This window comes from Mus caroli, unplaced genomic scaffold (genome assembly GCF_978045245.1).
Source record: "Mus caroli unplaced genomic scaffold, Mus_caroli_1 scaffold_17, whole genome shotgun sequence".
Classification (NCBI taxonomy): domain Eukaryota; kingdom Metazoa; phylum Chordata; class Mammalia; order Rodentia; family Muridae; genus Mus; species Mus caroli.
In genome coordinates this window covers 83016461-83029327 of record NW_028227272.1, presented here as the reverse complement: position 1 = coordinate 83029327, position 12867 = coordinate 83016461, and positions in this window count along the sequence as shown.

Sequence of the window (12867 nt, the reverse complement as noted above, 5' to 3'; positions counted from 1 at the left end):
ATACATACATACATACATACATACATACATACATAAAATAGGTTTTGTTTTCTGGATACTAGGTTGAAGCCAAAAATCTAAACCAATTTCAATAACTCCCTTTTGGAAAGTGATCTCTGATCTAACAGAGAGTAGTTATTGACATGCCCTTTTCTAGCTACCTTATCAGGAAAGCAAAGTACAAAGCACAGATAAATATATGAAAAAGGTTTACTGTCCAGTGAGATACCAGACAGGCACAATGTGTTATTGTTCCTTACAGTAAAAATCTGATTTATTTTTCTTCTTAAAATATTAAGTGTGATATTTTAAAGATAATTATTTGCAACAGTACTTGTGTACATAGATGAGTTCCTGAACTATTATGGAGTTCTTTTACTGAGTGATGGAATAGTCCAGAGAGACTGAAGTAGAAGAGCAGAGTTCTATACTAGCTTTTAATCTCGGTTCCTGAGATTGCCATGGATACCACGAATCTATGCATCTGTGATCTTTTCTTAGAATTTTTGTTTAGTGCTCTGGCATATCATACAACATTGAAATTCAATATATCTTTGACATAAGGTTTCTCTCATCTTGTAAATTAACCCACTGGCAGAAAAAAACAAAACAAAACATTAAAATAATGTTTATTACCTTAACTCTGTGGGAAAATAGAAAGATCAATCCATGGATTTAACACACAAAAAAAGAGAAACTGATTTGAAAAGCTAAACACCACTCTTCTTTATTTTCTAATGTTTATTTTTTTTATTGGGTATTTATTTCATTTACATTTCCAATGCTATCCCAAAAGTCCCCCACACATTCCCCCACCCACTCCCCAACCCACCTACTCCCACTTCTTGGCCCTGTTGTTCCCTTGTATTGAGGCATATAAAATTTGCACGACCAATGGGCCTCTCTTTCCACTGATGGCCGACTAGGCCATTTTCTGATTCATATGCAGCTAGAGACACGAGCTCCAGGGGGGTACTGGTTAGTTCATATTGTTGTTCCACCTATAGTATCACAGATCCCTTTAGCTCCTTGTTTACTTTCTCTAGCTCCTCCATTGGGGGCCCTGTGATCCATCCAATAGCTGACTGTGAGCATCCACTTCTGTGTTTGCTAGGCCCCTGCATAGTCTCACAAGAGACAGCTATATCTGGGTCCTTTCAGCAAAATCTTGCTAGTGTATGCAATGGTGTCAGCTTTTGGAAGCTGATTATGGGATGGATCCCTGGATATGGCAGTCTCTAGATGGTCCATCCTTTCGTCTCAGCTCCAAACTTTGTCTCTGTAACTCCTTCCATGGGTGTTTTGTTTCCAATTCCAAGGAGGGGCAAAGTGTCCACACTTTGGTCTTCATTCTTCTTGAGTTTCATACGTTTAGCAAATTCTATCTTATATCTTGGGTATCCTAAGTTTCTGGGCTAATATCCACTTATCAGTGAGTACATATTGTGTGAGTTCCTTTGTGATTGTGTTACCTCACTCAGGATGATGCCCTCCAGGTCCATCCATTTGCCTAGGTATTTCATAAATTCATTTTTTTAAATAGCTGAGTAGTACTCCATTGTGTAAATGTACCACATTTTCTGTATCTATTCCTCTGTTGAGGGGCATCTGGGCTCTTTCCAGCTTCTGGCTATTATAAATAAGGCTGCTATGAACATAGTGGAGCATGTGTCCTTCTTACCGGTTGGGACATCTTCTGGATATATGCCTAGGAGAGGTATTGCTGGATCCTCCGGTAGTACTATGTCCAATTTTCTGAGGAACCTCCAGACTGATTTCCAGAGTGGTTGTACAAGCTTGCAATCCCACCAACAGTGGAGGAGTCTTCCTCTTTCTCCACATCCTCGCCAGCATCTGCTGTCACCTGAATTTTTGATCTTAGCCATTCTGACTGGTGTGAGGTGGAATCTCAGGGTTGTTTTGATTTGCATTTCCCTGATGATTAAGGATGTTGAACATTTTTTCAGGTGCTTCTCAGCCATTCGGTATTCCTCAGGTGAGAATTCTTTGTTCAGTTCTGAGCCCCATTTTTTTAATGGGGTTATTTGATTTTCTGGAGTCCACGTTCTTGAGTTCTTTATATATATTGGATATTAGTCCCCTATCTGATTTAGGATAGGTAAAGATCCTTTCCCAATCTGTTGGTGGTCTTTTTGTCTTATTGACCAACTCAATTCTTCAACGAATTAGAAAGGGCAATCGGCAGATTCATCTGGAATGACAAAAAACCTAGGAATTTTAAATGATATACAAAACCTTAAGAGATATACTGTTGGGACCCCTAAGATATTTACATGGAATATATATAACAGAAGGGTAAATATAAATATCATAGTAGTCCTGGCACATAAATTTAATGATATAGATCTATTAACATGAATGATGTATGTTCTGTAACAAAAAATATTTAAAGTTCTCTACATGTGCATGTTTTTATATGTTATGTCTTACTAAGCCATAAATAACTGATAAGAGGGGTCATATCAGGTCATTTCTTTTCAATTAGATGGTTGATTATTGCCTTGCAATATAAGTGATTCCAAATTATTTCCTTTCAGTCTTAAATTTGAGATTATCTTAGGTGTACCCTTGCTAGAACTGAAGACTCAAAGAAAGGTGTACAAAAAAAAAAAGAAAGAAAGAAAGAAAGAAAAAATATAATGTATTGTCCATCACTTATATTTTGGTATCAATACATTCCATGGAGTAAATATTTGAAAGAAGAATATCCCTAGGCTGACTTGATAAGTGGTGAGATTTGTGGATGAAAAATTTCCGTTTTTAACAGTGCACTCTTTGAGAGTGCCACAGGTGGGAGATAGGTGTGGTCTTTGGAGACAACCCAATGGGTCATAAAGACAGTCTGAGCTGTACTACTTTTTCTGTTGGAAGAATTTTTTAATCTCCACGTCTCTTTTTGGCTGTAAAACTCAAGCACAATCCTGGCCTAGCCTATAGAAAATCCCCAGAGAAATAACAGAAAGTTATTTTGTTCCTCACCTTTTCTGTTAAGGACAGGTAAGAGCTCCAGGTTTCACATATCACCTGTGGTCATTAGTGTTAATTGTCAGTCTGAAGGGGGATTCTAGAATCATCTGGGAGATGAGAGCTATGGAATGCCTTGGGGTGATTGTCCTTATTTATTAACTGAGGCAGAAAAGACTGCCCACAGTGCGTCACAGAAAACTCTGGCTGGGATCCTGGACTGTTTAAATGGAGAAACGTACCAGAGCAGCCACGAGCATCTCTATCCCTACCTATGGATTTGATGTGACCAATTGCTTCAACATTCTTTTGGCTTGGTTCACTGTGTGACAGACTTTATGCTTGAACTTTGATATAGAAACCATTTCCCCTTAGCTTTCCTTGGCCTGAGTGTTTTATCATAGCCCTGAGAAAAGAAACTAAGGCTTTCTAAAACCTAGATTTCTAAAACCTAGATTGCTTTTCCTATGCCATTTATTAGATCTTATTTATTAACAGATATAACTAAGTAATCAATACAACAAATACAAAATGCTTAGAGAACTTCTGAAATGGAATGTCTGAAACATGAATTCTTTTAAGCACATGTCCTAACTAAAATTTTGGCTATAATTATAAAAAGAAAAATAATGAGCCCAGTGCAGAGGCTGAATGGGCAGAGCACTTGAACCACAGTAGTGAGGAGCAGATTTCAGATCCTTGATATCACATAAAGGTCAGCAGATTCTCTATCGCAAAGATCTGGGAGAAGGAAACAGTGGGTCCCTAGAACAGGTGGGTTGAGCTCAGAATTCAAATGAATGATGCTGCCTCTGTATCTAAAATGGAGAGAAATCAAGGAAGATAGCAAACATCAACATACACACATTCATATAAGAGAGTATATATCTGTACACATATAAACATGCATATACACACTCATATTCTACACATGCATACATGCACACACTCAAAAGTGGTATATGTTTGAAAGTAAAATATACCTAATCATGCTGCATTTTATCTAAAATATTCTTCTTCCCTTTTATAAAATGTGTGTCAAAGATTTATTTGAAGTTAGCTGCATGTTATTTTAAAAGACAAATGTACAAATAATTTTTGCTCTAAGTATAAAGTTTACATTAGGGAAACCAAACTGGGTAAGAATGAGTCTGAATTATACAAAGTGAAACTCCATCTTTCTTTTACTGAACCTCTACCAAGTCGGGAATCCACCCCCTCCCCCCCCAAAGAAAATAGTTCAAAATGTTAATGAAAACAGACCATATTCAAGTGACCTTTCAAAAATAATTGATCATGGAAACAGATTTTATTTTCCCTGAGTCTATGACATTCCCTAGCCAAATTATTTTCTTTGATGTCTGACTGATATTTTTCACATGGGAGGATGATAGGATTTGATAGGAGAATGTGTGTGCCAAGCATTCTACAACAGGGAGGCAATTCTGCCAAGGAAATAACACTTCTCACATTCTTGCAGAACTTGCACTAGTTTTCTACAAAAACGCTCCGTTTCAAAAGCCTATGTGCACATTCAGCAATAATAAACTATGTCCATAGATCTCCAAGTACACAGTTACGTTTTTGAAAGAATTAGTTGGAAATTCTGTGAACAGAATGTCTGTTGATATTCTAGAAACCTTCTTGGAGGGGAGAGGCAGAAGTTAAGTAGTCTTGGAAGGCACTGCCCTCCAAGACAAGGAGGAAATCACACGAATGCTATATTTCTTGGGTGTGTTCGCACAACCTCAATAAAATGCTCTACTCATGTTACTTTGGCAGCACTCACACTATTGAAAAACACAAGTCTAGCCCAAGTGAGTGGGTAGTTTTGGAATATTGTATGGGAGTCAAAAAAATGCATCAGATGGGGACAATGGAAATGGAAAGACACAGGCACACACTGCTTCCTGAGAGCTCCAACTCAGGTTTTAAAATTTATTAAATTCTAATTTCCATGAGAAAACTTCCTATATTTTATAGAGCATTTGAGTAGATAGTGCCAAATATGAATTGATGTATCAGAAAGATAATAAGTATTTAATATATATATAATATATATATATGGGAAAATGTGTATGCATGATTTGAAAATACCCTCATAAATATCATAGAAGGCAATAGTCTTTTTGTAAAATTAATGGATGTGTAAGCATTAGATACTACATAGGATAAAAGCATACTAAACTGGAAAAGGGTAGATATTTGGTGGGTAAGGAGTTGGGGAGGACTTGAAGGAATTGGGAGAAGGGCGACTATAATCTGAATATATTGTGTGAAAAATATTTTTTAAGTTAAAAACATTTTAAAAATACTGCACATGCTAGTTCACATTTACACAGAGACAGACACACAGACACACAGTAGTTACCCAAGCCAAAAGACTATGGAAATGATCAGGATTGAGGTTAGGCGTCACCGGACACGGAGTTGAAGTTCTAGGAGACAAAGGCATAGTTGCTCACTATCGCTGGAGTGTAAAATGAAGCCAAGGGAAGGAGAGTTGATCTGGATAATCTCGGTGAAACACATTTGATATTTGGAAAGAGAGAGTCAGACTCACAAACAGTTCAAGAGTAAGCAGGGGAAGTGATAGGAGGCAAAGATGAAGTCCCCAGTGTCCCTGAGGGGCTGGTTGTCTCTCAGTATGTACTAGCTTCTTCTCTAATATTATAAGGCAAAGCTATGAAAAACAAAAAGGCAACATTAGATGTGACTCTTCATTAATACTTGAGCCATAATTTATGTTTTCAAATTTATGTCTTTGGCTCTGTTCTTTCATGTAACAGCCACAGAACTTTCCCATGCCACTGAAAGACTCCACTTCTCAGAGCAAGCCAGAACATCCACCTTAATTATTTGATTTTTGAGGGTTAAAGAAAAAAGAAATAATGATGGGAGTGTGTAAACAGAAATTCCCAGAAATATGTAAAATAAGAGCTATAACAGAAAGTTTGACAGTAGAATGAGAAGGTTGCAAATGCAGAGTCAAATCACCCTGTATACAAAACAATCATTTATTATGTTTGAGGTAAGAGTTTTAATTTTGTAAAAAAATTGAGGAGAGCTTTTTGCACATCAAACTTGGAAGGACTTTGTGGTTAGATATTATGGCAAGCAATTTGTCAGTAATGGTGACAAGAGTATCAATTCAGATAAACTCAGGATATGGCATCATTTCCAGTAGTTTCTTCTTTATTTTGTCTGATTTTTTATAGATTTTTTTAAAAATCTGGTCCATATATATAACTTTTCTTAGAAAAGTTATTAATAAGTTATAAGTAAGAAAATAAAAATAATCTAAATTTCACCTCTTTAGAATGTGCCTGCTGTCCATAACCACTATTTTAGTTTCTTATTTGTTTGTTTGTTTTCTTGTTTAATTTATGTTTACACTCCAGATCTTATTCCCTCCCTCATCCACCCTCCTACTATTCCACATCCCATACTTCCTCCCCACACCCATGTCTCCATGTGGATGTCCCCACCCCACCAGACCTCTGAACTCCATGGGGCCTCCAGTCTCGTGAGTGTTAGGTGCTTCTTCTCTGACTGAACCCAGACCCAGCAGTTCTCTGCTGTGGATGTGTTGGGGGCCTCATATCAGCTGGTGTATGCTGCCTGGTTGGTGGTCCAGTGTCTGAGAGATCTTGGGAGTCCAGGTTAATTAAGACTGCTGGTCCTCCTCCTCAGCTTCTTTCCATCTTTCCCTAATTCAACTATAGGGGTCAGCAGCTTCTGTCCATGGGTTGGGTGCAAATATCTGCATCTGACTCTTTCAGCTGCTTTTGGGGTCTTATGGAGGGCAGCCATGATAGATCCCTTTTTTGTGAGCACTCCATAGTCTCAGGCCTTGGGACTTCCCCTTGAGCTGGATCCCACTTGGGCCTGTCTCTGGACCATCTTTTCCTCAGGCTCCTCTCCATTTCCATTCCTGTAATTCTTTCAGAGAGGAACAATTATGGGTGAGAGTTTGACTGTGGGATGGCAACCCCCTCCCTCACTTGATGCCCTGCTTTTCTGCTGGAGGTGGACTCTACAAGTTCCCTTTCCCCACTGTAGGGCATTTCATCTAAAGTTCCTCCCTTTGAGTCCTGAGAGTCACTCATCTCCCAGGTCTCTGGTGCATTCTGGAGGGTCCCCCCAACCTACCTCAGGAGGTTGCCTGTTTCTATTCTTTCTGCTGGCCCTCTGGGCTTCAGTCCTTTTCTCTCACCCAATACCATATCAGGTTTCCCTCTACTCTCCCACCCCACCCCCTTCCTCTTTTCCTCCCAGATCCCTCCCCTCCTACACTTTTGATTGCTTTCTTCTCCCTCCCAAGTGGGATTGAGGCATCCTCACTTGGGCCCTCCAGCTTGTTGACATTTTTGAGTTCTGTGGACTGTATCTTGAGTATTTTGCACTTTTTTTTGGTGGGGGGCTAATATCTACTTATTAGTGAGTACATACCATGCATGTCCTTTTAGGTCTGAGTTACCTCATTCAGGATGACATTTTCTAGTTCCATTCATTTCCCTGTAAAACTCAGGACATCCTCATTCTTAATAGCTGAGTGGTATTCTATTGTATAAATGAACCACATTTTCTGTATCCATTCTTCTGTTGTGGGACATCTGGGTTGTTTCCAGCTTCTGGCTATCACAAATAAGGCTGCTATGAACATAGTGGAACACATGTCCCTGTGGAATGGTGGGGCAACTTTTGGGTATAGTTTCAAGAGTGGTATTGCTGGATCTTCAGGTAGATCTATTTCCAATTTTCTGAGGAGCATCCAGACTGATTTCCAGATTGGTTGTATCATTTTGCAATCCCACCAGCAACGAAGGAGTCTTCCTCTTTCTATATATCCTCGACAACCTGTGTTGTAACCTTAGGTTTTGATCTTAGCCATTCTGATTGGTATAAGGTGGAATCTTAGGGTCATTTTGATTTGCATTTCTCTGATCACTAAGGGCTTTGAATATTTCTTTAGGTGCTTCTCAAGATTCAAGATTCCTCTGTTGTGAATTCTCAGTTTAGTTCTATACCCCAAGTTTTGATTGGGTTGTTTGGGTTTTTTGGTGGTTAGCTTCTTGAGTTCTTTATATATTTTGGATATTAGCCCTCTATAAAATGTGGGATTAGTGAAGATGTTTTCCTAATCTACAGGTTGCCGATTTGTCTTATTGACTAAGTCCTTTGTCTTATAGAAGCTTTCCAGGTTCACGAGGGACCATTTATCAATTCTTGATCTTAGACCATGAGCCATTGGAGTTCCTTTTAGGAAATTTCCCCCTGTGCCAATGAGTTCAAGGATCACTCTCACTCTCTCTTCTATTAGATTCAGTGTATCTGGTTTTATGGTGAGGTCCTTGATCCATTTGGACTTGAACTTGGTGCAAGGTGACAAATATGGGTCTATTTTCATTTTTCTACACACAGTTAGTTAGAGTAGCACCATTTATTGAAGATGCATTCTTTTTTTCCATTGTACACTTTTGGTGTCTTTATCAAAGATCAAGTGTCTGTAAGTGTGTGGTTTTATTTCTGGGTCTTTAATTCTATTCCATTTATCAATAAGTCTGTCTCTGTATTAATACCATGCAGTTTTTATCACCATTGCTCTGTAGTAAAGCTTGATGTCAGGGATGGTGATTCCCCCCAGCTGCTCTTCTATTGTTAAGAATTGTTTCACTGTTCTTTAGAGCCAAGTTTCAGGTTCCTAACTTGTGAGGTGTAAAGCATCTACGTCAAAGCATTGGGAGATTTTAAAGGCTCTATCTCCCTAGCATGCAGGATTCACTCCATTCATTTTCATTTCTACATTTCTACAGCCCAGGTGTTCCATTAGTTTCTCAGGTCACTCAGGTTTGTGCCTCATTGTTTCTTCTTCTTCTTCTTCTTCTTCTTCTTCTTCTTCTTCTTCTTCTTCTTCTTCTTCTTCTTCTTCTTCTTCTTCTTCTTCTTCTCTTCTAATTAGGTATTTTCTTTATTCATATTTCAAATGTTATCCCCTTTCCTCTGAAAATCCCCTAACCTTTTCCCCCCTCCCCCTGCTCACCAACCTACACACACCTGCTTCCTGGCCATGGCATTCCCCTATACTGGAGCATAGAACCTTCACAGGACCAAAGGCCTCTCCTCACATTGAAGACTGACTAGGCCATCCTCTGCTACATATGCAGCTAGAGTCATAAGTCCCTCTCAGTGGCAGTGGTCAGTCTCAGGATGGTCATTGCTTCTGTCTCTCCTCTGAACTTAGTCTCTGTAACTCCTTCCATGGGTAATTTGTTGCTCCTTCTAAGAACACTTCTTGAGTTTCATATGTTTTGCAAATTGTATCTTGGGTACTCTGAGACTCTGGGTTAATATCCCCTTATCAGTGAGTGCATATCATGTGTGTTCTTTTGTGACTGCATTACCTCTCTCAGGATGATATCCACCAGATCCATCCATTTGTCTAAGACTTTCATGAATTCACTGTTTTTAATAGCTGCACAGTACTCCATTGTGTAAATATATATATTTTCTGTATCCATTCCTCTGTTGAGAGACATCTGTGTTCTTTCCTGCTTCTGGCTATTATCAATAAGGCTGCCATGAACATAGTGGAGCATGTGTCCTTATTACAAGTTGGAACTTCTTCTGGGTATACGACCAGGAGTGATACTGCTGGATCTTCTGGTAGAACTATGTCCAATTTTCTGAGGAACCACCAAACTGATTTCCAGGTTGTACCAGCTTGTAATCCCACCAGCAATGAAGGAGTGTTCCTCTTTCTCCACACCTTTGCCAGCATTTGCTGTCACCTGAATTTTTGATCTTAGCCATTCTGACTTGTACGAGGTAGAATCTCAGTGTTGTTTTTATTTGCATGTTCCTGATGATTAAGGATGTTGAATATTTTTTTTAGGTGCTTCACAGCCATTCGGTGTTCTTCAGTTGAGAATTCTTTGTTTAGCTCGGTACCCCATTTTTAATAGGGTTACTTGGTTTTTTGGAGTCTAACTTCTTGAGTTATTTTTATATATTGGATAGTAGCCCTCTTTTGGTTGTAGGGTGGGTAAAGATCTTTCCCAAATCTGTTGGTTGTCCTTTTGTCTTATTGACAGTGTCCTTTGCCTTTCAGAAGCTTTGCAATTTTATGAGGTCCCATTTGTTAATTCTTGATCTTATAGCACAAGCCATTGGTGTTCTGTTCAGGAATTTTTCCACTATGCCTATATGTTCAGCCTCTTCCCTATTTTCTCTTCTATAAGTTTCAGTGAATATGGTTTTATATGGAGTTCCTTGATGCACTTAGAATTGGGCTTTGTAAAAGGAGATAAAAATGGATCTATTCAAGTCAGGCAATGATGGCACACCCCTTTAATCCCAGCACTTGGGAGGCAGAGGCAGGCGGATTTCTGAGTTTGAGGCCAGCCTGGTGTACAGAGTGAGTTCCAGGACAGCCAGGGCTACACAGAGAAACCCTGTCAAAAAAAAAAAAAAAAAAAAGAATGGATCAATTCACATTCTTTTACAGGCTAACTGCCAGTTGAGCCTGCACCATTCATTAAAAGTGCTGTCCCCCCAAAGCCCCCCTGCCTCCAGGGTGGTTTTAGCTCCTTTGTCAAAGATCAAGTGACCATAGATGTGTGGGTTCATTTCTGTGTCTTCAATTTTATTCCATTGATCTACCTGTCTGTCTCTGTACCAGTGACATGCTGTTTTTATCACAATTGCTCTGTAGTACAGCTTGAGGTCAGGGATGGTGATTCCACTAGAGGTCTTTTATTGTTGAGAAGAGTTTTTGTTATCCTAGGTTTTCTCTTATTCCAGATGAATTTGCAAATTGCCCTTTCTAACTCTGTGAAGAATTGAGCTGGAATTTTGATGGGGAATGCATTGAATCTGTAGATTGCTTTCAGCAACATAGCCATTTTTACTATATTAATCCTGCCAATCCATGAGCTTGGAAGATCTTTCCATCTTCTGAGATCTTCTTCAATTTCTTTCTTCATTGACTTGAAGTTCTTATCATACAGATCTTTCATTTGCTTAGTTAAAGTTACACCAAGGTATTTTATATTATTTGTGACTATTGTGTTCTTGCCCTAATTTCTTTCTCACCCTGTTTATCCTTTGTGTAGAGAAAGGCCACTGATTTTTTTTTTGAGTTAATTTTATATCCAGCTATTTCACTGAAGGTGTTTATCAGGTTTAGGAGGTCTCTGGTGGAATTTTTGGTACCACTTATGTATATACTATCATATCATCTGCAATTAGTGATATTTTGACTTCTTTCTTTTCAATTTGTATCCCTTTGATCTCCTTTTTTTGTCTAATTGCTCTGGCTAGGACTTCAAGTACTATATTGAATAGGTAGGAAGAGAGTGGGCAGCCTTGTCTAGTCCCTGATTTTAGTGGGATTGCCTCAAGTTTCTCTCCATTAAGTTTGATGTTGGCTACTGGTTTGCTGTATATTGCTTTTATTATGTTTAAGAATAAGGCCTTGAATTCCTGATCTTTCCAAAAATTTATCATGAATGGGTGTTGGATTTTATCAAATGCTTTTTCAGCATCTAATGAGATTATCATATGGTTTTTGTCTTTGAGTTTGTTTATATAGTGGATTACGTTGGTGGATGTCCATATATTAAACCATCTCTGCATCCCTGGGATGAATCCTACTTGATCATGATGGATAATCATTTTGATGTGTTCTTGGAATCAGTTTGTGAGAATTTTATTGAGTTAACATGAGCACAGCAAGTGAGTGGTCTCTTTATCCCCTTCCTTTATGACTAATACTGACAGACCCTTTAGTAATTAGACATTTTCCTATAAAGTCAAAACTAGAATTAGAATTCACACAGGTCTGTATAATGATCACATTTGTACACTGAATGAATATATGTGATATTTCATGTTTAATACCAAAAATAATATCAAAATGAAAGAACAGATAAAACATGGATCTGGAGACATAAAAGAGAGGATACATGACCAGGAGTGTTAGATTTGTTTCCATACTCCTTTGCAACGTGTCAAGAGAAAATCATGGGACTACCTAATTTTACCTGTGACTAAAGACTCAAATTTCTTTGAAAAAAAAAAAAAAGAGTTTCATCAAAAGGAAAGTGGAAAGTGGAAAAAATCTGTTGCCCACAGCACTGCTGTGGGCTCTCGGGAATCAGAGCAGAACCTGGCACAGCAGTTGCTTCACTTAACACATTAAATCAAAGCACCAACTGAAGCTATCAAAATACCAATAAATACATCAAAACCATGCTTAGTAGCTGAAAAAAAATCTGAACTCAGAGAAATCAAATTGTTGGATGATTGGGTAATTTTGATATTTATTACATGACCTGTGAAGGAAAAGCAATTAAGATGAAATGAAGGTTAAGAAAAGCAAGGGATGGCTAGCTGTGTTTTTGTGTAAGTTTTACACAAAACTACAACTCAAATACCAAATTTACATAATTTCATTTACAAAGATAGAGCCATTTACTTATTTTATGTAGTTAGTATCCATAAACATATGTATGTTTCTTAACTCATGAGATTTTATCATAAATGTATGTAGTTCTTCAAATTTACCCTTTGAAGTTGCTTAAAATGGAAAAATGCTGTATAATTTCAAAGACTTGGCAATGGTGCAATAATACCACCATGTGCTTCTTTTCATATGGTTTTGAACATGCTCTTCAAAGTCCATTTCAGGAGTCATTAAAACAAATTAGGCCTGAGCACCCTATTCCTGTATTCTACTATAAAACCCTGCTCTAAAATTCACAAATGAATCATTGAGCAGCTCATGTGCTTGCAAAGATTTTTTTTTTTTTTTTTTTTTTTTTGGTTTTTTTCGAGACAGGGTTTCTCTGTGGAGCCCTGGCTGTCCTGGAACTCACTCTG